The sequence below is a fragment of the Euwallacea fornicatus genome, chromosome 10, assembly GCF_040115645.1.
Source record: "Euwallacea fornicatus isolate EFF26 chromosome 10, ASM4011564v1, whole genome shotgun sequence".
Taxonomy (NCBI): Eukaryota; Metazoa; Arthropoda; class Insecta; order Coleoptera; family Curculionidae; genus Euwallacea; species Euwallacea fornicatus.
In genome coordinates, this window is record NC_089550.1 from 4,229,949 (window position 1) to 4,256,406 (window position 26,458).

General features: G+C 36.7%; 1 protein-coding gene and 1 long non-coding RNA gene across 2 annotated transcripts in view; both read left to right on the forward strand.

Moving 5' to 3' along the window:
• The window catches only part of LOC136341391 (uncharacterized), a 126,173-nt gene that overhangs the window by 17,198 nt on the left and 82,517 nt on the right, over nucleotides 1-26,458 (forward strand). The window lies entirely within an intron of this gene.
• Nucleotides 5,639-24,773, forward strand: LOC136341382 (uncharacterized). Its single transcript, XR_010732496.1, has 3 exons — nucleotides 5,639-6,000; nucleotides 23,033-23,188; nucleotides 23,411-24,773. It is a non-coding gene; the product is annotated as an uncharacterized lncRNA (long non-coding RNA).

Genomic DNA, 26,458 nt, shown 5'->3' on the forward strand with positions numbered 1-26,458 from the left:
AATTCTTTGGCTTTTTGGTTTCTGGCGGTATTTTCGTATCATACACTGTTTTTGTGGAATTTACGAAAGAGTATTCGGTTCAGTTATCAGCTACCTGAAGCAATTGGCAACATTTAATAAAACTTCTTAGAGTAAAAGTAAATTTAGACGAAAACCATTATAAGAACTGTTGAAAACGTTCTCACAAAATATGAGAAAAAATATGAAACTTTGCCACTTTGTATATCAAAAATGGCGCGTTTTTGACCATGCCTATACTAGCGCTCTTTATTAGTTTGCAGAGTACTATCGCTCCCTGAAATATCTCCATGAGGATATGTTACACTCTGTATTGTAAGTAATAATAGTGAAGGTTAAACGCGCAAGTTAACTGAAAAACATACTTTATCAACGTCACTTTTTAAAGTATCTTTAAGTGGGTAAAATGTTATTTTAAGCGTTACTTATGCCTCTCTATGTACATAACTAAATTTAGGAGTAGTCATGAAGCACCAGTGGTGGCGATGCCAGCCTCCCTAAAACTCCTGTATTTGCCTCGAACCCTCCAAGAGGTTGCTCGGCGGTTCCTTTCGAACTCAGAAAGGGTTACATTAAACATGAAGATATTTAGTTTTTACGACGGTGAACTTTTATTGTCCCCCGTAAAATGAAACATAAACACTGGAAGAAAAAACATTTTAGCGTTGCTGTATAAACTTTTATTGTAAATACCCCGAGTCAACAAAATAAAGTTTATACGGCCTTTGTTCGTAGAATAAATAAGCACTAGGAACAGTATTAAAAGTTTTGGTGCTGTAGAAAGTCATGTGCTAAAAGTAAATGTTTGAGGATTTTATAAAGGCTGCTTGGTCGTACCTGTGTCATGGGCCAAGAAAGATTTCGTGACTAGAAATATTTAAGGCCCACAATCGATGTCTATTATGTCGTAATAGACTCTATCCACTCGCAGTCGGTGCCTCACTCACGGGCAAAATTTTTATTTATTTTTTGAGTATGATTTCATGATAAATTTGCCCTTCAGAGGACTCCAAGCGCAGGCCCAATTAGGAATGTTTGAAAAAGTTTTCAAGAGAGACAATTTAACGTTACTTTTTAAGTATAGTAGTAGCAGCTTTTAACTAAATATGTGGTTTCAGGCCTCTGCGGAGAATTCCAGCCAAGGGGCCTTTGATATTTTACCGCTTCGAATCCCCATTTGGGAACTGATAGATAGGTAGAGGTGCGGATTCCAGTGGTGGAGATAATCAAAATTCCGAGAAATAGTCTGAAGTCTGCCAAATTGATAGCAGAGGAAAGTGTACGAAATCCTAAAAATCTAAGTTAATTGTTAAGTAGGAATGAGATTCGGATAAAATAGTCCATGACGCCCTGGTAAAATACTATATGCAAAAATGGAAACATCATCCTACGGAAATCCTAAAAGGAGTATGGTGTGCTTGGTTTTAAGAAAACACATTTAAACATATGTAGTAAATTTGTGAACAAAATACAGCAGACGTTCTATTATGTAAACAGGCGATAATGAAAATGTTGCATTAAACTAAACAAAATTCGTACTATAAGATCAAGCGGAACGCGCGGTAACGTAAACAATGCTGATACTCGATAATGTAAACAATTCTTGACTATACACAAAATAAAGACAATAACAATAGCAAAAATAAAAAATCCGTGCTTATTTAAATATTTTAATATCCCTATTAACTATGACAGCTCAAAAGTCGCTTGGATGTATAGTAGTACATTCCTGAGATGGTTCCACAAGCGCTTTGTCCCCGAGGTAGGACAATCAATTTCTAATCACAATTGTTTTACATATTCATAACTTGAGGATTATTTAATTTGTAAATTAAAAAAATCCTAAAAAGACAGAAGCTTCCAATGAAAGCATTGTTACTATTAGATAATGCACCGAGTCATTTTTCAGAGCAACAACTGAGGAGCGAGGACGGGTCAGTTTTCTTCACACACGTGCCGCCCAACGTAACTCCATTAATTCAACTCATGGACCATATATGTAATAAATGTTTCTTTAATAAATCGTTTATTATTTAAATCACGTTTGGTAATGTAAACATTTCGATAATGCGTACCGCACTTGATTTGAATTAGTTTACATTATCGAGCGCCTGCTATACGAAAAAATGAGCTACATCAGCATAGCCTATGGGTGTGGTTTAAACTAATTTTTTCCATGAAAATCTGCTCGAAAAACTGCGGTTTTCAATGTTAGACGCAGGGCCGGCTGTAGCAAGACGAAAGCATTGAGCGAATTTTTTAATTACCGCTTCCGTACCCCCAAGAAAAAACCGCCGACATGGAAAGTCTTGGGTCATTGCCCAATTCACCCTCTCCTCAGCCTTAAGGCCGGTACTGTTTGTGTGGCAGGAGAAATTCACCACTGGTCATCTTATAAAGTTTGAAAAATCAAAAAGGAACGACCTAACGGTAATTCACACAACTCCTCGTCATTTGACTCTAAAGTTTCATTTGATGTTAATTTCTAATTGCTAACATGTTATTACCATCTCAAAGTTACATTGTGACTGATCGGTTGGAGAATTGTGCAAATTCAACAAGCTCTGTTTCCACGTTCCAGGTTGGAGTCCCGACGAAGCCTCGAGAGTGGACAGATCCGGCACGTTTTATCTGACTGAAGCGGGTTAAAGACGCACTTTGTGGCGCAATATGGCAATCCAGTATTCATGTCATATTTTCTCGAGGGGATTTTCTGAACTGAAAAGGACTACGCCATTTCCACTACCAAAAAAGTGGAAAAACATGGAACGATGGAAATTGACTTGAAAACACTTATTTATATATAGCTTTTTTCCAATGCAGGCGATGACCAGAGGATTGTCGCTTGAAAGAATGGAGGTTCGTAAGGAATTTTCTTTGTCTTTTTTCCGCTTATTTCAAATCGAAGATGAAAGGAAAGTGAATTGATGATGAAGGACACAAACCGTATACGTGCATACGATGAAACACAGTAGTTGGAAATCGTTTATGATAATACTGTAAAGCTTGATAGGTTTGATAGAAACAATTTCTCAGGGTCAGGAAATAAAGTGCTTTAAACGAAGAAAAAGGAACCCTCATTTGCACGAAGTATTTTTTATTTCTTCATAAATTCACACGTTGCCCCGATTTTTAAGGGAGCTTTATGGCACTTTAAAAGAAATATAAACCCCTCTTCAACATCGGATCAGTTCAAACGCGAAAAGTACTATAGGGGTACAATGGCTGTAAAAAAATTGGTGTAAATTAGGGGTAAAAGACTTATCAACCTTGGACATTCCCATTGAAAAAAACCTTCTTTAAATCGCCATGATGTTATTACCTTCAATTTCCTGTATGAATAGCATTAAGACATGGCAAAAGTTCTAGTACTGCTGATGACTCACGGGACCTTTCGCCCTATTGAACATGATTGCTATCATCCCTGTTGAGCATACTCTGAGTCATGCAAATGAAAGAGGAAGAACAAGTCATTTGAATAGAAAATGAATTTCTGCCATTGTTATTATTCAACTAACCTGAACTAAGTAAATTTGCTTATTATTTAATGTTATTATAGAATCAAGTCTTTAATCTGCCTCTTGAGATCTCCATCCTGATCATGACGTCACCATCAAAGGCCGTACCTATGACTATTACTGACAATTATGAATTACGCGTTATTTATTATACGAGTTACGCACAATCCTCCGCTAAATTATGAATAAACTTTGCGAAGAAGCCGACTGAGATTATAAGTTTTCAGTTATGTAAGGATCATTAATCATATGAGGATGATTTTGCGTAGTAATCATCGCCAGTCCGAAGGTCTACTATAGGTCATTTTATATTTAACTAGCGAACTAAGTATAGTTCAGGATATAGCGAAAGTGCCTTTTCTTCGACTGTCGACAAAGTGGCCTTTATATTGAGCCGAAGCAGGCGGTAAACGACCACCTTTGCTGCCTAGGCCTGGAAATTGGCTCTTCACTAGCTGATGTTTCGCGTCATTACCACTACTCACAATCAGAAACGGCACGGACTAGTGAGTACCAATCAGGGAAAAACTTATGCTGCGCAAAAGTGCCACAGTGCAAGTGAGCTGCGGCTGAAGCGACTTTGCTGTTTCAAGTCACTTGCGCCGCAGTAGTAAATTTGCTGCGTTTTTGCCTGGCGAAAGAAATTATTTACAGCAAACCAGTGGAGAGATACGAAAAGTGCTGATCATCTGACTAATTTCCTGGACTACACAAATGTCGGAGGTAAAGCAATATATTCAAGCATATCCGGTATTCCACCATTTGCGTCAGCTTATCTCCTCCCAATAATAACAACATTGGAAATATTATTGCAATTACATTAATATAATATGTTTCAGTGCAATAAAGGCGAGTTTGGATATTAAAATGCTGAATAAAACAGATTAATATTACATTTCATTGTAATCATCATTATTCAAATACCATGGGGATTTAGATAACTATCGCCTCCGCCATTATGTGGAATAAATATCTGAATGCCATCATCTACATTATATTATTGGTATTGGTGCGAGCGTTACCAAATCGGATTAGATAATTGTTAAGAAGAAAAGGAAATTTTGCATTACAATGGAAATAATTTTCCATTTGGAGTAATACGCCGTAATGATTTGGAGGAGAAATGCGGGCAATTTCGGACGTGCACAAAGACACGCTAATGAGTTTTGTTTTATAACAACCATTATTTCAAAGAAACTCCTTAGTTGTTTATCTGTGTCGTGATCGTCGTTTCACCGAAAATGGTCTGGAATTGGATTGTATTCAAACTACGAAGTGAAAACATTTTAAAATTACGTCTACGGCTATAAAACGAGCATCCATGACCGCTGAAACACAAATGGATCGGGAGTTATGTACACTATGGCGCTCTTTACTTTGTCCTCGTTACGAAAAACGAGCTTTTTTTTATATTTGGGACCGTTTCAAATCGTATTTTATCCATGTAATCGCTTCTGTAAACGCCATAGAACGAAATTAAAAAATATTTCGGGCTGACGCTAAGACAATCAGTGAGTAATGGCGTTTTTGGGGGGAATGGAGTAATAAGCGACAATTCGGCCTGACGAAGAAGAAAGGGAGCTCGAATGGCTCATTAATTTTTTCCACTAGAACGTTGTGTTATGCGTCGTCTCGACCGCGGCGTAAACCGAAATTTAGATTTTTTTCAAACTCGCGTTCGGAAACGTAAACTTCCATTTAAAACCAATAAACACGACAATGTGTTGAGCGTTTGTAACTCTCCTATTCGTTTATAAAATTTATCGTAGGACGCCATAAAAATGGCTGCTTTATATTATCTCGCAAACCCGTCCTATCTCCGCAGGAATAATAAATTCGGTGAGTCAAGTTTTTGTTTTCCCCCCTATACACTTCGTAAATCCTCGAACAAAGAACAACACTTACAACCGCTGCCATAATTTCCTAAATGGTTATTAATAAATTAGTTGAGGATTGCGCGCAATTCCCGTAATTACTAATGCGCATTTATAGTACTCGCTTTATGGCAATTTCGTGTCCAAGCTTGTCCTGGCTTCCTGATCCTGTAGAAATACCGAAAAGCAGCTTAGTTTCCTCTTCGAACTCATTCCTCCTCTAGGTTTTGCCGGATCCGATTTGCTTTACGTGGAAGGCAATAGTTACCAACGTCGTTGCGAGAAGGACCCATGAACCGGCAGTGCTGGAAGTGACACGAACATCTGAAGACCCTCAAGAAAAATTGGAGGAGGCATGTTTTCATATACAGGACGACTCGTGCGAGAACGATTTTTTGGTGGGACACCGTATGTGTTACGAGATATTTAAAATTCGCATTTTTGGCTCGATTTACGTCGGTAATTCCACTCATTATTGGGCACACAAGGAAGCTGAGCAGTTCAGTTGTTCCACCGCAAATAGCCTTGAAAATTTTGTACCATTAGGAGGAAACCACTTGACTCCCTACGTATTTCATTTTTAACGGCAGGTATGTACATTCATAAGCAAATAAACATTAATTGCCTTTGCTTGACAAGCGTGCAAAGTTCAAAAACGCTATGATATTAAGTACGTGTTAAACAAAATTAAGAGTAATGCTGAATGGCTCTAAAAAGATGCAGAATTTGAAGATGGGGGTCGAGGTTAGAAAATTTGAAAGAACACTCGCTATGAGTTGAAATAAAAAAAAAAAAGGTTAAATTGCCGCTCATTAAGAGCTTGCGAGTAAATTTAACCGAGCTTAAATAATTTTTGCCACGTCCGATAGATGAAGAGTCTTCGCACTGAGAATGTTGCTGTAGTACTCAGTAACGTAGATTAGTAAACGGGATTTGATAAAAAGAGATGCTTAAAAATTAGTTAATAAAATTGACTTTTTTCAATCAACTTTGAAGTTCTGGGCCGGGAAAACGAAGTAATTTCGACGCAACTATTTTCCCTTTAGCTGACCGATAAATGGGGAGTTTTTGCAGTAAAAATGTTGCGATCAACTTCGTACGCAACGGCTAGACACCTAAGCTATTTTCCCCTCAGGAATTGGTGGCATCTCGTTGTCCGTTGGTATTTCGGGACGCCCCGTATAACTATAATGTGGTATATCTTTACCGAGCTGAAAGAACTCATTTTCTCTTTAGGGGGTGATTGGGAAACCTACTGGTGATCTATTTCAAAAGACCTCGGCTGAAGTACACGTAATATTTCAAGTTAATAATTTTGAAGTCTCACAGGAAATCTGCGGGGTGTTTTTTTATACGAACCGCAGAAACTTCCACGTAACGTATTTTGCTGCTTTTTTCCAAATGAGCCGTAACCCGAACTACCTAACAGGGCATAATTTATGGGATGGTTCAGGTGGTGTTTTCCATCCGATATTACCTATTGGGTTGTGTTGCAAGCTTCTAATAAATATTCCATTGTAGCCCTGTTAAAAGCTTGCCTGCTACTTGATTCTGAGAACATCGCAATGGATAGAAATACCGAAAACATTATTGTTTTTGTGGGTTAAAGTCTGCGTTTTTATTGAACGTTCATGGGTTATGTCGATTCATCGGTCAGTTTCATAATGACCGTATTTATTAGATAATTTTGTCAGTAGATTGAAAAAAGCTAAATGTATGGGATGCAAAGGCCCTAGCGCTCATATTAAAAAGCGCGCCTCGTATAAAACGTTGAAGTTTCACAATGCAAGATTCATTAAGTAATAATTTATTACTTAAGTTTTAGCTGAATTTTCGTGAAAATCAACGTAATAAATTCGCAGCGGAATTTTCATAGAAATAACTGTAATATTTTTGCAGCCCAAATTTAACTTCATTACATGATTACTGTTCACTTGGTCTTCCGGTAATTTCAGCTGGATTTTCATTTAATGCTACAAAAGTAATAAAACATGTTGGCATTTTGAAATTTTTTCTGTATGGAAGTTTAAATCAAAACTTCAACTTATTCCATTTGCGAAACTTTAATCCTCGTCTCTTTAAAACTGTTCCTAACTCAAGTTTATTTTGACTTACGAAACTAATAAGCGCTTTAGGGGAAGTTGGCAGTTGGCAAAGAAGCAGTTTTAAATTGGTTAAGTTTTATTTAGGGGAATCTATTGAAATGGCGCATTTAGGTTACTTGATATTACGTTGTCCATAGAGGCGGTGGGTCTTTTCCCATCTAGTTAGTTTAACTGCCTTAAATTGTTGCTGAAATTGCTTATTTGCTGCTGATTCGAGAATGGAAAGTAACAATGAACGTTTCCGACAAATTTTGTCATATTACTTGGGCAAAGGGAAAAGCGCAAGATAAAGTCATAAAAAGTCATGTGATATGTACGGCGAATTTGAGTTGATAAAAGCTTTGATAGAATCAAATTGTCGAATAACCATATGGGAGGTTGCAGGCAGTCTGAATGTATCGAAAGCAAGTATTGGAAACCATTTCAAATGAATTCGATACGATAGTAGACTGGATGCATGGATACCACGATAATTCAAGACGCTCTCTAAACGAGAAGAAAAGGCTCCTTTTTGAGAGATACGATAACAGAAAAATTGATTGTCTACAACAATATCCTACGAAAAAGATCTTGGACCGAGCATAATGAGCCAGGTCAAAACACTCCAAAAGCGGATATTCACCCATGAAGAGCGATGTCATACAAAAATGTGGTTAACTGGATCAATTGGGTGAGGGAATCAAGTAGGAACGCCTAGGACTGGTAGCTCGTCCTCGTCAAAAATTCCTCCAACTTAGGTGAAGCGTTTCGCCACGTCCACCCCACTCCCCAGACCGGGTACCATCGGATCATCATCTGTTTCGATGACCGCAAAATGCCCCTAATCGAAAAACCTTCGTGACTGATGAAGATGTAAAAACGTACTTGGGCCAGTTTTTTGCCGAAAAATAATAATCTAAATTTTATGAGCGCGGCATCATAAATTTGCCCCAAAGATGGAGAAATGTTTTTGGACAAAATGGGCAATGTATAATTGAATAAAGTTATAATTTTAGTGGGAAATTTTGTTTTTCATTGGAACTGTAAAATCCGCGATGACTTTGTGGACAATCCAATTATATTTTATGAAAGCGCTTGATAATTAGTAATTTAAGTCTGGTTGAGTTCAGTGAAAGTGCGAACGTGAACAAACTTAATCCGAACATTGTTTTTGCTATTTATGGCCCGAAACCTGCTGGCATGAGGAATCCTCTTAGAATGCAATAAACGTAAAGGTATTCAACATTCTCACCAAGTTGTGTTGAAAAGCGATATTATCTCTGGTGCGGATCGGCCTAGACCAGACTAGAAACATTAACCATATTCGTCACAAACATCTGCTACTGACAGTAAGATAACGCAAGCACATAACAATTTTTACCTAAAACAAAAAAATCCTTGTAAATGCACCGTTATAATAAAAAACATGGCGTACACGTTCATCGCTCATGGTTTATGGGAGGTCATATGTCTTCGCATTCGCTGGAATACTTGACACATTAAATTTCCCTCGTTGTTGCTTTTACAAACACTACCTGCATAGCTATCCCATGATGGTGGTAGACGTAAATGGAGCTTGAGCTCTAAAAATTCGAGTTTAGTTTCTTCCCCATTAACCCAAATATCCTGCCCTTATTTAAAATTCCCAAGCCTCGCGTATTATCATAATCCATACGTATTCATTAGGCCGGCGTATTCAAGTAGTGAACTTATTAAAGTATGCGGAGCATTGAAGCATGATGCCATAAAAATTTAATATTACACCGTTCATCATAACTTCCTAGATATACACACCGTAAATTTATCATCAAAGGGGGGGATATAGGTAATTGAATATAAATTGGCAGCTTTTCTAATGGCGTTTTTATGGGTTCGTTTATGGAATTTTTCACAGCGATGGTGTTGGAAAGGCGAGAACAAGATACCGCTAGTGACTCTTAACGAAAAGACACTTAGCACAGTCTTCATAAACAAGTTTGGTCTGGCGAGTTGCAAATTACGCTAAAAACTGGGCCCCGATTCTAAATATTGATCAAAGCAAGGCGAGGGTAATTATTCAAGCAAATCTCAAATATGGCACGATAATTTATAATGAACATTTTCAAAGTTGAATTTTAGACACGTGAATAAATAATGCTAATTTGAGCGTTTTTAAAAGTGCATTAAACATTCAACGGCGAGCGGAAATTGCTGTTTGCGTTCGCGAATGTTGCGAATGAAAAAAGCTCGGTTTTAACGGGAAAAATAATACTGATTAGCTTCCGTGACACGCGATAAATGACAAAAGAACTAACAACGAGGTTCTGCTTTTTGTCTGCTTTGTATAGTTCCAAAATTAATTTCGTTATTTAGGCCCATTCGCCCGATTTTGGTGCTTATTTTTATTGGTACAGGGGGCGCAACAGCATCCGTGAAATCGGCAACTGAGCAATACTAGCACACGCGTAATGACTATACAGAGTGGCCCAGAACATGCGAAGGATACGTCAAAGATCCCTGATCACTTCCTGCCAACGTTTGTCTTACAAACCCACGAAGATATCGACTCGTAAGGGGGACAGCTAGAAACTGGTTTTTCTTTTAAACTTTTAAAGTACTGTTATTAAATTACTTTTTTTAAATATGGTGGGTTCTCATTTGAATTTCTTAAAGCGGTGCCTTTCGTATTAATGTGTCTCATCTAGGTCGCCGGGGACTAACCGGCTTTGAGAGAATGATGTAAATTTGTTTCACTGTGTATAATAAAGTCTCCATAATATTTTTTTACGTAGACTAAAGGTCAAGTTAAAAGAAAAACACTCTGCGTTTATGACCATAAAATGAACCGTACCCGAGAAAAATTTATTTTTATTATGGTTTTCTGCAGTATTTAAAATAACTGTCTCTCTAGATTTCAGTGTGGTTTGTGGACATTATATAAAAAATATATCGGATGTCTTTTTTGAAGAATTTGACTCTTGAACCCTTGAAGATGAGCTTCACTGTCAAACTAACTCAAATTGTATCAAATCCTGGGATTACTCGCCTGTTTTTTTTTTTTTTTTTTAATGAAAAACGACAAATTTTTGTACAAAATATTTGCAATAAACCCTAAAATATACGGGCCAAATTATATAGTGGGTGTCTAATTTCAAAAATTTGAGTTGTGCACCATGGAACACGAGTTAGGCTTCGAAACTAACTCAAAACGTAGAGTTTTCTAAACCCCGAGGTTGTACGCACCTTCTCTATAACGAATACATCAAATTTCTATTCAAAATATTCGCAATAAATGGTAAAATATTACGGTCAAACAATCTACTAAGTGTTTCATATGAAAAATTTTAATTATGGGCCCTCCAACACGAGCAAGACTACGAAATTAACTCAAATTATACAGTATACACAAAAAGTTTTGGGGGGCATTTTAGAGTAGTCCCTCGCACGCTATTCCTTCGACAGACATCTGAATAAAATTAGTTACTTGAGATCTCCGATTTTTCATGACCATTCCTAAATCTCAACCCACCATCGACGTGTCTCCTTCGCCTACCAATAAAGCCCTTCTTTAGTTGTCCTTAAACCAGAATGACATTTCGAAGTCATCAACTAACTCGTGGAAGATAAACATACCTAATTGTCCCCAACATAACAAAAAGGGTTTCGTTGTCGTGGCGGCGTCTTATGAAAGGAATTTTACATAACACTGCCCGAATTCGTTAACATCTTGGTATTTCTTTTGTTGAGGAAACATGCCAACATGTAGCTGGTCTCGTATATGCCTCAATCTGTATGCAGACGCTTTGAAAAGTAGAATGTCTTTATGTACGTGACTTCAATGCTTAGGTACTTGAGAAAATATGCGTAGGATACATAGTTTTATGAGCCGTGATGCGTTATCATCGCAATCACTTAATTGGTTTCATTTTGCAGGTGAAGACTTCGGATTGGTAAAGGCGAGAGCAAATTGCGCTCAGATTTAAGGTGCGGATTAAAACACTTCACCTGTTTTATTGCGATGGTCATTATTATTTATTTGTCAGTTAACGTGCCTAATAATTTATTCGTGGATCAACAATGTATGTAGTCTCTATACAATGCAATGTTTAAATAAAAATACATGACTGGGTGTTTTTCGAAAGCTCGCATGTCATTTATTTTGTACTTGTTTATGCAATTGAACGGCATTAATAAAACAATGCAAAAGAGAGGACTTTTAGGGTCGTGTAAATAATAAATTCCGCTATTTTGATTTAGCAAATATTTGTTCGAATGGTTTAATTAATAAATATATGTGCATTAAGGAACGCAAACAACCATTTGGGAAATTTAATTGAATTCTAAATTAACCCCTGGAAAAATGTACATGCGAAATAGGCGTGAGTTAATTAATACAAATATGAAGTTGGACTATCAATTTCATAATTGACTGCACTCCAATATCGTTTGTGTATAAACCCGTGCGAAAAGCGGTACATTAACGCACGGCGAGCGGTCATAGAATAAACACGGCGTGTGGTTATGGAAAAGTGACGGCGTGCGTGTGTGAATCATATACAACGATCTCTATTATTACTTTACCGCACGCTCTTTTGTTTTTGTAATTGATGTCGGGTCCCTACAGTCAAAGCGAATTTTCTAGCTTTCCCGGAATCTTCGCGACAAATTTCTTAATTTTTGATTACTTTTATAATAACATCCTGTATCTTAGAGCCGAAGTATTTCGGAGCTTTGTTCATATGCTTTGTTTTTGTAGAAGTTAAGTCAACAAAATTGCAAAGGAAATTAATGACTTCCATTTAACATTTACTTTTAATTTGAATATGTACGTGATATGGCTATGAAGTATTTATATTTTAGAATATCTAGAGAACTACAGGGTCGCTCAACAATTATGGCTTTCAAAAGCTACATTTTTTCCAATGGCATACCATTGAGTATCCTATTGTATTCTCATCATAATTATAAACATTCGTTATAATTTATATGGTCGAATATGCCTATGTTTTGTGGTTTAGGGGACATCGAGTTTTTTTTCGAAAAATTGTCATTTTAGCACTTATTTACGGACGCAGAGAATTTTTAATTTTTATGGGATAGAAATCATATTTGAAATCATGAAAGTAAAAAGCTAGGCCTACGTTTCGCTAATTAATCAGTCGGAATAAAACCTACATGGTGTCTACTATTTACGTGTCAACATAACACATTTTAAATTTACAAAAAGTCACTTTCTTTAACAGAATAGCCCATATATTCTATCGCAATAAATAACTGCTTGAAAATGACGACTTTGAAAGAAGTTCCGATATCTCCTAAACCATAAAATATAGGCATATTTAACTACATATATATACAGTACGCGACAATAAAATAGCACACAGTGAAATTTATGTCAAAAGTCATTTGTAATGCATTTTATTTAATAATTTTTTGTTAACTTATGTAATACATAACAAAGGAGAATGATTGCTTTACAATTTTTATGGAAAAGAGGTGTTAATAACTAATACAATCAAAATCGTGAAAAGTTAACGCGACAAAATAATAGCACATTCTTCAAAAATAACTAATATTACAATTATTTAATTAACAAAACTTAATACATTTTTAAGCTAGTACTTTGTACTACCACCTTTATTTTTTATCATCTCTATAAGACGATCTGGTATTGATTTGAATAATTTTTTAATATATTTTCTAGGAATCTTATTCCATTCATAAATAATACAATTTTTTAAATCTTCTGCATTATTAAATTGTCTGCCATTTTTGTACGCAGCTCTTGCAAGTTTACCCCAACAATTTTCGATTATATTCAAATCGGGTGATCTTGCTGGCCATTCCAAAATAGTAATATTATTCGTTTCAAAATACTCTTTAACGCACTTTGCGGTGTGTACAGCTGCGCTGTCTTGTTGGAAAATAAAATTTTCTCCTGATATTTGTGTAGCATACTTTTTAAGTTGTGTATCAATTAATTTTATGTACTCACGACTATTTAACCGTCCATTAATAAAGTTCAATTGAGTCTTTCCTCTATACCCGATACCAGCCCAAATCATAAGGCTGCCTCCACCCATTTGCCGACGACTTAAATAAACTTTCTCCTTTCTCAAATCATGATAGTAATGATTCCACCCATCTGGTCCATCAAGATTAAATTTTTTTTCATCACTAAATATAACATATTTTAATTTTTTTATAGATTTCAGATGTTTTGTCGCAAACTGCAAACGAGCCTCTTTGTGCCTTGAAGATAGGGGTGGCTTCTTTTTAAGTTTTTGATGTTGTATGATTGAGGAATATTGAAGTATACATTGTACGTTTCTGATATTAGTATTTATGCCCACTGAATCAGCTATTTCTCTGGCCGTAGCAAAAGAGTTTGATGCTGCCCTCAAAATAGCACGTTTCTTACGGTCTGTTAAAGCTGGTGGTCTGCCCTTACCTTTTTTTTGCCATAATTACTGGGATTTTTAATTAAATTATATATTACTTTGCGGCTTCTACCCACAATTTTGGCAATTCTTAATATGGAATATTTTTCTTTCCATAGGCATAGAATCTTAGCGATTTCACTCTCATTTAACTTTGTACCTCGTCCCATGACTTCGAAAATTGAATGGTATTTGTGTTTATTTATATTGCGTATGGGTTTCATCCTTCATAAAAAAAGATTAAGTATAAATACTTCAAATTACTATTCGCTGAATCACCGCAGAGATAAATCAAACCAAAATGTGCTATTATTTTGTCGCGTTAACTTTTCACGATTTTGATTGTATTATTTATTAATACCTCATTTCCATAAAAATTGTAAAGCAATCATTCGCCTTTGTTATGTATTACATAAGTTAACAAAAAATTATTAAATAAAATGCATTACAAATGACTTTTGACATAAGTTTCACTGTGTGCTATTTTATTGTCGCGCACTGTATGTATAAAAGTTTACAATTATGATTTCAATACTAGGTTACTCAGGTACAGACGTTGCCCTTTGCAAAAATGTATCTTTTGAATGTCACATATTTTGAGCGACCCTGTAGGTGTCCAAATATTTTTAAAATAAGCATCATAACATATTCAGCTTGACAATAAATTTTAAATGGGATTCATTAAGTTACTGGGTTATTTCGTTTAGCATATGTCGCTCAGTCCGGTTTTTTTGGTTACTATAGCCGAAAATGAAATTTCTAGTTTGCCTCTCATAGCAAATCTCTTCATTTTGCTGATGTTTTATCTGTGACTTTATGATGGTGCTGCGTGATGTACTTGCTCTTTAGTCCACCACTTTGATCTAAATTAAAGAATCAAGCTCAATTTCCTTAGAGGTCACGTGGGAACTGGATCTCGCTTGAATAAGAGTTCTTAAAACTCTCTTCGGCCCCTCTCTGGATCTTCAGTCCATTAGCTTTTCAGCCAGAACGGAACTCATAAGTTTAGCTTCTCAACGATGTGATGAAATAAAAATTGCTATTTCTTCGCAATTGATCGAGCCCAGCACTCGCTGGACTAAGTCAGCTCCCAACGGCAACTTGGGCAATTTACGAGTGCTAAAGCTAACAAACAAGCGCTTCTATGGGACGTATAAATATATTACCATCAGCACTCCATGGAAAATATTGCTTTTGGATGTAAATACGATCCAAAATAATGTGTTGACTATTTAATGAAGGATATTTTTTTTATTGCCGAGCTGGATTACGCGTTTGTAATATTAAAAACGTACAGGAGTGGAGTGTAAATTATCATTGCTGATTTTACGATTGGTCATAGAAATTTGAATATGGAAATATTGGTATGTTGATGGCGTATCTTTAATGACTACATAAAGTTTGGAAACGTTCTCCACATTTGCATTTGTAAGTACCGCCATTTCTCTCAACAACTCAAAGATAAACATTGCGAGCTTGAGTTCGCGAAATTCATATCATTAACAAGTATTTTCAACAAATTTTTACATTCTACAATGTTGTGTTTCTAACGAAACACATTTCACCATTTGCCCGAAGCATGGAAACATCGTGACTACGCTATTTACCATAACAATAATTAATATAATCTTAATTGCCTCAGACAATACTATTAGGAAAAACCTCATAAGTGGATTTATAACTGTGTGAATTAGGCGTCTAATTGTTAGGCTTTCTAATTGCCAATTTCCTGATAATTATTGCTCTGATCTGATGTTCATTATTCCACATAAAGCCTACACAATTATATTATAAGTCGATAATTTGGATTTAATAGACCGCATCTCAGAAGCTAACAATTATGCAATTTTTCTCGAACGGTCTCTCATAGGAAAAGGCCTCTCGTAGGATTTCCCACAGCCGTGACGGCCCCCAGGACATATCAATTAGAAAAAAGGACAAACAACACGTATTTTCATGTATTTGTGTCCCACATTCCTGTTCGTTTCCGTGCTGGTTGAACGAAATAATAAGTATTGTAGGTAAAGCCAGCATTCGTTGCTTTTGCAACCCGTAACTCTGGTCAGACTTCATTAAAGCTGCTTTGTTTCGCCGGCTTTATCAAAATATTTACCGAAGAGATGTTTAGGCAGCTGATTCATGGCTTCCGATTGATGTGTTTGGATAGTCCACCTCATGGCCGAGGCAAAAAAATTCTGTGAAAACTTACGTATTGCACTTCTCTATGTGGTTCGAAGTATAAGGAAATTGAGCTGGAATATCCGGATTTAAAAAAAATCTTTTTCTGGTTGCTATTTCTCTATCGATTCTTCAAAATTCAAAAATTCGGAGACAGAGAGATTTGGAACATTTTTTTATGTTTAGTGTTGAATTGAAGTTTAGGCTAATGGTATCACCTTTGATGACCACCTCTTCGTTCTCAATGTTTTCTATGTCTCATACGCACTCTTTTCAGATTTGAAAACAGGCGAAAAACTGGTCTTTTTAATTGCCAAATATAACCTCAAATTGTTGTCTTCCCCAGTTTCCATGTTATAATGTGAAAGCTGAAAAATAAGGTCCCTAGATACCTGCGTAAGATTCAAAGAATGGATCCTCAATTTCCTTAATTCTTCATTTTTCCAATTTCTACATTTTTCACAAACTTTAAAATGTTTAGCAACTCCAGCTTAAAATTTGTTTTCTTTTAATTCTCAATTTAAACTCACCCAAATTCTCCTCCATCTGTAAATCTCAATAGTTTAACCATGCCTAGTTCTTCTAGTCGAAAATTCTGTAGCTGAAGAAAACCCTCAGTTTTACCGTCTAGAGGTAACATCCAAACAGAGCGCCGTAAATGAATTTTACTCTTTAACTTCAATTTATTCTATTTCTAGATCTGATTATTCCCGAAACAAGTTCTTTCTTCAAAACTTCTAGATTCCAGTATGTTCAGGGATTTAATTTGAGCAAATTTTATGCGCTTTAGCAGATTCTTTAATATTTCAGGATTGAGAAGAAGCACCTTTGCTCGATGTGCGAAACTGACCATTGGGAATGTTTTCTTGGATGCCGACGCTTTTGTGGCAAAACCTGCAGCCCAATTTCCTTATCTCCACTGAATCCTGATGAATCTAGATATATCTGTGGCGTGGCATTATCTAAGGAAAAAACCGTATGTATACAAAAACGTAATGTATGCAATTTTTCAAATTCACTGCGTCTAATCTATGAGCACATACCCTCGATAGATATCATGTAATTCATGGTTTGAAATAAAATTGTCGCGTTATCATAAACCGACTTTGATTTTTTCTGGAAGTACTGGGAACTAGTAATTTTCCTTGTAATTGTTATGAGGCCGTCAGCAGCCATTTACAGAAAAACTGCTCATCGAAAAAAATGCGCCCGTTTATGGTTACATCGCCCATAATTAAACTTTATTTTTCTTCATAACGACCATAAAGCAAGCACTTGAAAGCACATAACTCTCAGTCCATTAGCGGTTAATGGTCACGGGCGTTCAATGCCATTTTAATGTTTTCACTTTACGTTTTCTGCAGGAATATGAGTAATTTCCTCTCAAAGTGACGTCCGAAAGGCGCATTCGAATTTTTGCCGAGAGTTTTCTGGAAAAGTCCCACTGTCATTGCAAAAGCTGAACAAAGAAAGCTCTAGAATTGCTGTTATTTAAGCAAAGATAACATTAATTTCCTTTTATAGCTGAGTTAGGTCAGGCTTCGTCATTGTGATTTAGCTTTTACGGTTGGCAATACAAATGCTAAACATCATTGTTCTTCTTGGATTATTGTTTTCTAATTTGTATTTCCTCCATAACTATTGCCCATAAACATTGCAATCATGGAGAGCTTCCATTTTGATATTTTGGGCGAAATTTCACGCACCAGTGTGCATTTCGTTTCGAAATAAACGTAATAATTTTAAATTTAATATCTAGCAATAAAGGCCCGGCAAAACCACACTTCATGTTCGCGTTAAAATCCGGGTTTAATCTAATTTAGCACTTATGCAGAAAACCCTATATAAAACTCCGACCACATTTGATATTCCATTTATATCAGAAAGCCATATTTTCTGCCTCATATTATGTTTGTGGTTATGATTATGGAATGACTGGCATTTACAGCCTGAAAATCGTTAAGTTCGAGAGTGGGATTAAAATACCACTTTAGTGTTATTGGGGGGTGTCGTAAAAACTACATATATTTTTTTAAGGAGTCAGAAAACGGCATCTACCGGTAATCTTTATGATCGAATGTTACTCACAACCTTTCAGAAATAGCTCTAATCTAACACACTGAATCACCGGGTTTTCCCGAAAATAAGACGCGGTCTTCTATTCGTTTTTGCCGTAAAAGACCCGCTAGAGCTCATACGTTTGAGGTAAGACATGTCTTATTTCTCAGCAGAACAATTAATATTTGTTCAAGTTCAAGAAATATATTTGTTTACCATTTATGAAGAAAGTCATGTCGTCTTCTTCTGGAATATCGTCATAAATTCACAGACCCCGAACTCCAGCCTCAATTTATCGCCCTTTCATTTCCTCTGAGGCCACCGGCTCTAACTTCTCATGTTGATCAACAGCGCTCTCCTCTAATGTGCCTTGCTCGTCCAGGTAGTCTGTTCGTGGGACATTGGCAGTACAGCTGTCCGTTATTTTATTCCATGCATCCTTCATCCAGACATCTTCAATTGACACTTCTCGAATGATCTTCAAATGACGCGTTTATCACAACGTCAAAAGTTTCTGAACGTTCCGTTCTGCAAGGGAAGTTTCTATGGTTTTAACACGGTGAGTGCTTGCAGAGTCCAACTTTTTTAATTTCAAGAACATAAATATCTGAAACTTTCTTCTTTCTCGTCCTTGGAGAGGGTTACAGGAGGGGCTTTCCTTTCATCGAAATGGCAGAAATACATGTGCACTTCCCTAACTAGTAGTGGATGGAACGTAGGTCGCGGAAATATCCTTATGATCAATGGCAGTTCGAGGCGTTTCACCCATAAACATTCCAGTTTCATCTATAGCGGTCATGTTCGAGAGTCGGCAAGTAGAGAAGTCAATGCCATCAAAGAGACACTTGAAAGCTACTGCACGTTTAATCATTTCACTATCTTCCAACTTCTTGGAGCACTGTTGTGACGCTTTGAATTCGTCTGGCGGTATGTCTGGCCGTGGTGCGATTGCAAGAGCAAATGCTTGAGTATCACTCCTACGAACAATCAAACACCTTGCTGTTCCATCAGCAATTCATTCAATTTCAGCCGGTAATGGTCTGCACATACGCTCCTTGGCACTTCCCTCAAGGGCCAGTTGAGTTGAGATATTGCACTCGGATGGTCACTTTCGAAACAGATGTACCCCCCAACTTCTTTTCCTTATAGAAAACTGAGAGATTTCCGTGGGTAAAACGGCGTATAAATGAGAAAATTGTATGTCGCAAGTTTCTAGTAAGCAGAGTGTGCACATCACCCTTCCGCCACTGACCGATCCGCAGATTGGGATTCTCCCCGAGTAGTCCGGTTGACCAATTTTACTAGGGCGTATTTCAGGAATAAAACTTACATTGAAAATACCTTGAAAAAATCGTGCCAAGGCTTATTTTTTTGGTTCGGTCTTATTTTCGGGGAAACCCCGTAGCATTAATAAGTCCGATGTTCCTTCGTACCAACGTTAAACCAATCTCTGCCTATTCTTACGACTCTTTGATGATTTATAACGATTATTATTAATCCAATGTAAACGCTGGCAATATTAATGATCATCGTGAAACAACTGTCCGCTGAAGACCATTCAATTCATTTTCACGAGATCATTATGCGTTCCGAACCGGTTTCGGAACTCCTACTGGGATTGGTTTGCGTTTTATTGTGCTGTCATTAATTCCACACACAGGTGATATTTTAATTTAATACGACCCTAATTATTGTTTATTAATTTTGGGTAGAAGTCTTTTTTTTTTTTTTTTTTTTTTTTTCATTTTTCAGTAATTTAAGGGGCTTTAATGGGGTTTTTGTCGGAGCTTATCCGTGTATGTTATTAACTTTGCTGAGGGAGTTTGGAAAATACCGTTAGCGGGAAGAAATACCGAAAGCCCTCGAAGTGCGGGATTTTAGATCTACTATGAGACTTAACGTCTAATTCAAATATTACCGGAGTTACTCAACAGTCTCAAGAAACTTCGTCACAGATCCGAAACCATCAAATGCCTTAGAACTAACTCGGAAGTTAGAGTACACCCTTCAGTTCCTAAACTTCGAAAGCAACTGCAGGACCGGACTAAGACTAAAACTATTCCCTGAATTTATTCTAATGACCCTTCAGAACGCACCACGATTTTCTCTACACCCAAATCGCAAATTTCGAGGAGTCGCAGAGTTAGTGCTGATGATGGTGCAAGTAGTTTTTAGAGATTGCACGAACCCTGATAGGAGATGATGAGATGCAAATGTATGAAGTTGGAAAGGAGTTTGCGATTAAGAGGCTAGAAAAGAGGCTGCGGTAAGGAATTGCCAAGGAGAAGTAGCACTCTTGAAAGAAATTATTTAGGGTTTAAGGAGGAATGTTCGTCATTTCTTAAAGTAAAAAATGGAGAAAACGCGAAAATTAAAAAAAGTTTAATTGTGTTAAGGTTTAGATCATCTCAAAACTCTCCTTGGTAGACGTGGTTTTCCAAAGAACGAATAAACCTGAAAAAAAAATCATAAAATCATGAAGCTTTTGGAAATTCCATAAAAATTTCCGAAATCGGGTTTATTTATCGCGTGCCGTTACATTACTAAAATATTTTATATATACATAACGAGGTGATAATTTATAGCACGCGGAATACATTTCATCCAACAACAAGCGACTGCGGTATAGCCTATTGTGCAACGAGAACGAAATGTTACTCATTTCCTACGGGACAAATGGCCATTTTGTGCCAGTTGCATATGATATTTGTTATAGCAATTTGCGAAAAATTAAATCTCCTTAAAACTTCAAAATTCGATGCAGCTGTCCGTTTTGACGTTTATTTGTTTTACTCGTTGCTGTAGATATCTGCATGAGGCCGTGGGAAACAAGCTTATTTCCTTGAGGGCGCGCGTAAGTAGGCCTCGTGGAACGATCAAAACTGTCAACTTGATGAGAATTTTCAAAAATTAAAACGTTATAAATGAAATAACGAGACAACTCCTCTGTCATTGGGGCTCTCTCAGGAGTCAAAGCAAATCGCTCTGCATTTCGGAGGAAAAATTTCGAAACTTCGAATTACCCTAAAAATAAATAAAAATTGGCAAAGTTTGTTTTGTCAAAAACCTGCTCTAAAATTCGAAAAATCGAAGTACTGGTAAATCTATTTAGTTCATCAATGGTATGTTCCCAGAAATGCTCCCTAGTTGATTATGTTCCTTTATTTTGCATAACATCGTGTTTGAACGGTTTGGAAAATACCTCCGTTCATAACGTAATCATATTCTTATAATTGATTAATGACCGAGAATCCGGTTGGAAAGTTTTTCACTACGAACACATTTCGAATTTCCATTTAATATGAGCAATTGGCCTATAAATTCCGAACGATTATTATTAGTGGAATGAGCAGGTTCGTGTCGTAAGTGGTAATAAATACCCACTTCTGCAAGTTTTCTGGGCATCTTGAAATATTTAAAAATAATTAATGCACTAGATGCATTAGAAAAGTCTCTTAATTCTACTAAAAGCGAAGACTCCAAATGACCGTTTCATTGCGCAAAGCTCATGCGAATATCCGCAGATGCACTACGGTTATTGCCGCAGTAAATAATAGTTTTTATTAACAGATTAACGATTATTATTGCTGGCAGTTAATGGTACACAACAAGCAAACAAATAACCGCGATTTTATTGGAATGCAGGACGATATTGTCCACTTTAGAAACCGAAAAACCTACCTCGTGACCATTAGAAGCGCGACTCCGATAAATAAACAATTAAACAATTATTAATAATTGGATTTTTCGGTCTTCACACTTCGGCAACGATAATTGCAAGTTTCAAAAAAGCGAATATTTGATGAAGAATTCCGAGAACCGGATTTTTTGGAATTAAACACAATCGTGGGAATCGATTAGCTGTACGTGAAAGCGTGTGTGTAAAATAGGGAGGAAAGCGATACTTATACTCACCCTAAATCCTTTCATTAGTGATGCTCATCAAAATTCCCAATAGGAAAGGGACTTTGTGTCAGTTTTCTGAATGCCCTAATTGCAACTGCGTTCCCCTCTAGGGCGACTGTGGCGTCATTTATGTGACATTTAAAAGGCCCCAGGCATTTGACAAAAATGGGACGACCCATTTAAGAATGGGTAATTCTACCAGGAATCAAATCCTGACATCTCAGACTCAAGCCTCGGGAGTATGGTAATTGAGTTACGACTTATGTAAATAAACGCTTTTAAGATTAGGACAGCGAGGGGAAAGGACGCCCGCGAAAAGAGGGATATACCAGCATTGTTCAGCAGCTCTTTGCTGAATCAAAATATAAAAGAATAACCCTTATTTAGCGACCCAGACCAAAAGCACCCTTCAGCGTAAATAATTTGCTTCGGGCACAAATTTTAAAAGTTATTTGTATGCCGAGGAGAGTGTGCCACTTCCATGATATAAAAAAGCAACACACACTGGGCCGACGTATCTATGCTATGCCGGGCTGAATAGGGCGTCATTATATTTTTTCCTGAAGGGGACAGCTTCGTTCGCTTAATTTCTGATTTATTGTTTCCAGACCGAAAGGAACGTTGAAATTTTCGGTCGAAAAGAGCTTTTTTTCGCATCGCATTTGGCGTTCCCAGGGCTCATTCAATCGGGCGTCATTCAGGCGACTTAATTCAGCATATGCCGGGCCAAAAATTAAACGATATTGTCGTACTGAATTAATCTTTTTCATGCAAAAGTTACTATTGACGATAGTTGTGTAAATTAGGGCGAGGACCCTTTTCAAATAATTTAATGTGTAATGTGTAGACAAATTATGAAATTAAAATTGGCGCGCATCAAAGCTCAAATTTTGAAAATTCCCCCATATCAATTTGTCCTCTTCTTACGTGCAGTACACCAGTCAACAAATTTTGCTTCTTTTCCGGTAACTTTGTAGGTGATCGTGTGCCGTGGAACTACACATTCATGGCGAAGAAACACTTGTGATTTCCATAATGCCATTTACTGGGACTGCACTTTCTACGCTCTTTTGCCTTGACCCGTACCAGGAATTTCGAAGAGACGTTGTCGGGACAGAAGAGGAGAATCACAGGTACTTACTTTTAGTGTCCAAAAACCATAAAAATGTCAAATTATGTCTGGCAATTAATGGAGGTTTACTGTAATGAAATGTGGTTTTCAGATATAATTAGTAGATTGGGCCTAGGAGCGAAAGCTTTTTTTCGTTAAGCCCAGAGATTGAAGTTGGATTAGGAGTTTTTTTTAATTTACCAGGATTTTCGAAGGTTCCACTGAAGTTTTATGTCCTTTTTAGATATCTGCGATTTCCACCACTCATGGACTTCAGCATTTTCTTGTGATCGCTCATGAATTTTCATCGCAAGTTGATGCATACGTACCAAGTCTTGGACTCCGGAATATGAGAAAACCCATTTCGATGTTTACGGCAGTTCACCTGAACTTCACCCGGTAAACTAACAGCTACAGGTGATTTATCCCTTCTATATTCCAGTTACTGACTTGTCTCGTTGTTGCTCGGATCAAAGCTTCCGCTGCGCAACTGGGCATCAGCCACCTGTCCTTACGCTGGGTGAATCTTCAGTCCTTTTTAATGCGCATAGACCTAAAAGAAAATGAAGCAAAATCTTTAGGCAACATTTTTTGCAATATCAAAAAAACCTACGCATTTGAAAAAAAATAAAATAAAATGCGGGACTTTTTAAATAACTAATTTTTCAACATGTGGACAGCTCAAAATGGACCAATGAGGTGGCCCGTCAGATCACCAGATCTAAACCCACGTAATTTTTATCTATGGGTTACATGAAAAAATTGGCATTTACGACTGGAATTAACACAGTGGCAGAGTAGTACGAACGGATAGAAAACGCCTCAATAATAATTGAAAGAAAAACATTTACTAAGAGCGTGTACAGAATTTCGGATAAGGCGAGCGACAATTTGTGTAAATGAAACCAATATCGACCATTTCGAACACCTTTTGTGGCCACTCCTGAGTGAATCGTAATTAAAAGTTTCGGTATTTATTAAAGCTTTCATACATGCATAGATATTTCAGCTGTTTTCGTAATACAAAGAATACTGTATAAAGATTTCGCTTAATTTTTTCGGGTCTATGTCGTGTTAAAAGGAAACCTACCTAAGATTCATTGTGTACTTTGAACTAATTGCTATGTAAAGTTAAAAACCGATATTAATGTTTTTAAAGTTATCATTTTTCATTGCTATTATCGAAATCCTAAGGCACTTAGGTAGGTATTACTGGTAAGTGGACCACCAATTTAAAAGCTCATCTGCTTAATGCATTATGTGCCCTCGTTGCCTTTTATAATCAGAGTCCATTTAAAATTTTGAAGCTAAATTACGTCAAGCTTACCGGTGCAAGTATTAGTATTAAGCACGGGATTTCAAGGTATTGAACGAGCCATGGAGCTAATAGGTATTAATACCATCATTATCCAAGGAGCAGGTATACCACTACAAAATAAATTTCTCTAAAACATCTCCCTATATTTAGCCTCAATTATTGTTATCGGGTTTAAGGTTAGCGGCAGGTTATTAGCATTAAGATTTCTGATGTCTTTCATATGGAATTAGCGTCTACGTTACCCATCTGTTTACCTTTAAAGAAAATAAAACCAACTTAGCATCTTCAATTGTCGATTTTTTTTATTCAAAATATATCCACCACATTCCATTCCGGTAATACCTAATTTATCTTTTTGTTCTTGACCACAACGATCACCATTCATATCCAACTACAACCTTGAACAAGTCAAGATCCCTCCCCATCACCAGATTAATTATATTTGTATTGTGTTATTCCACAAGCCTCCAATTGAACCTCCTCTCGATATTCATTATAGATCACTCTTAACATGAAGTTAATTAATAGATACTTATTACCGGTCATTCAAATGCTAAATGTCGACTCTTTTCAAGTTCAGGTTCGGGTGAATGTCTTGTTTTAGTCGGCTAACCTTCGAAAATCTTTGAATTCTTTTGGGTACTACTGTCATGACTCGGGGTTTTAGGACTTCATTAATTTTTTTCCTTGGGGGAGGTACGATATAATTTTAACGGTAATTGGGGAATAATTGGGTTTTGGTTCCTTGATAATTGGCCGCTAATACCGAGGACAGTAAAAAAATTGAGCGGCTGCAAAATGAATTTTTGAAGGAAGTGACGTAAGCCACTTTGCATTGAAGCAATAAGGTAACATCAGTATACTTCCGGTGAATCAAATATTTTGTCGGGGCAGCTGCCGTAGTTTGTAATTGGATACTTTAGAGCGTCATTTCCACTTGTTTTGGTTAAGAGCTGAAAGTGTAGAATTACTTTGAACGTATATCTAGGAAGCTTTTGTCGTCTCAGAAACAGGGATGTTTTGAGGAGATAACTAAGCGTAAGAGGTACTGGTTTATTCGTACATGTATGAGCTTTGCATAGAAGTTTTTACCCAAGGGCGAAAAACTGGATTAAAATGCCGAGCTTGTGAAAGGTATTGCAACACTTCTATAACTCTCATAAATCCGACATTTAAAAAAATGCTTAAACACGTAGAACTTTATTTAAAAACAGGCGTTTAATGCATTACTTTCGATTTTCAAATTTTTCACCCCTGTCCAGCTGCCCCTACTACCTTTTTATTTTCAAACGGAAAGATACCCACTGCAGTATATCAAATGAATGGTAATTCAATAAGGGATAGAACGGTACACTCAGAACTAAAATTGGATTTACAACATCCTTAAAAAAAAACAGACTAAAATCCATATCCTGAAAAGGTTAAAAGTTTGCTTAAATTTTGCTTAAATGGGCCTATTCATCGATATAATTATGGGTACTGGTCTACAGACAATCCCCATTGAATGCAGGCTCTGCATCCACAACATTCGATAAAACTCAATGTCTGGATGGGTATAATCGGCCACCAGTTCCTTTGTCCATTTTTCACAGAGAAGAACTAAAACAACGCATCACACCTGCGTTTATTGAAAAACAAAATATTGGGTTGTTCGATAATTAATGTCGTTTTATTCTCATAGATGGCTTAATTTATACATGTCGAGTAATAGTGATCTCGTCGCTCATATTATCATATGCCATTTTAAAGGTTATGTTTTAGACTTTTTTCGATTGAAAATTGACCGTGATTAGTAAACAAAAAGTTATTTAAAATTTAAGTTGAAGATGGACAATCAAAGTGAGCATTATCGACACGTTTTATTATTTTACTTTCGAAAGGGCAAAAATGCAGTAAAAGCTCAGAAGAAATTGTGTGAAGTTTATGGTGAGAACTGCCTTACCGAACGCCAGCGCCAACGTTGGTTTTCTCGCT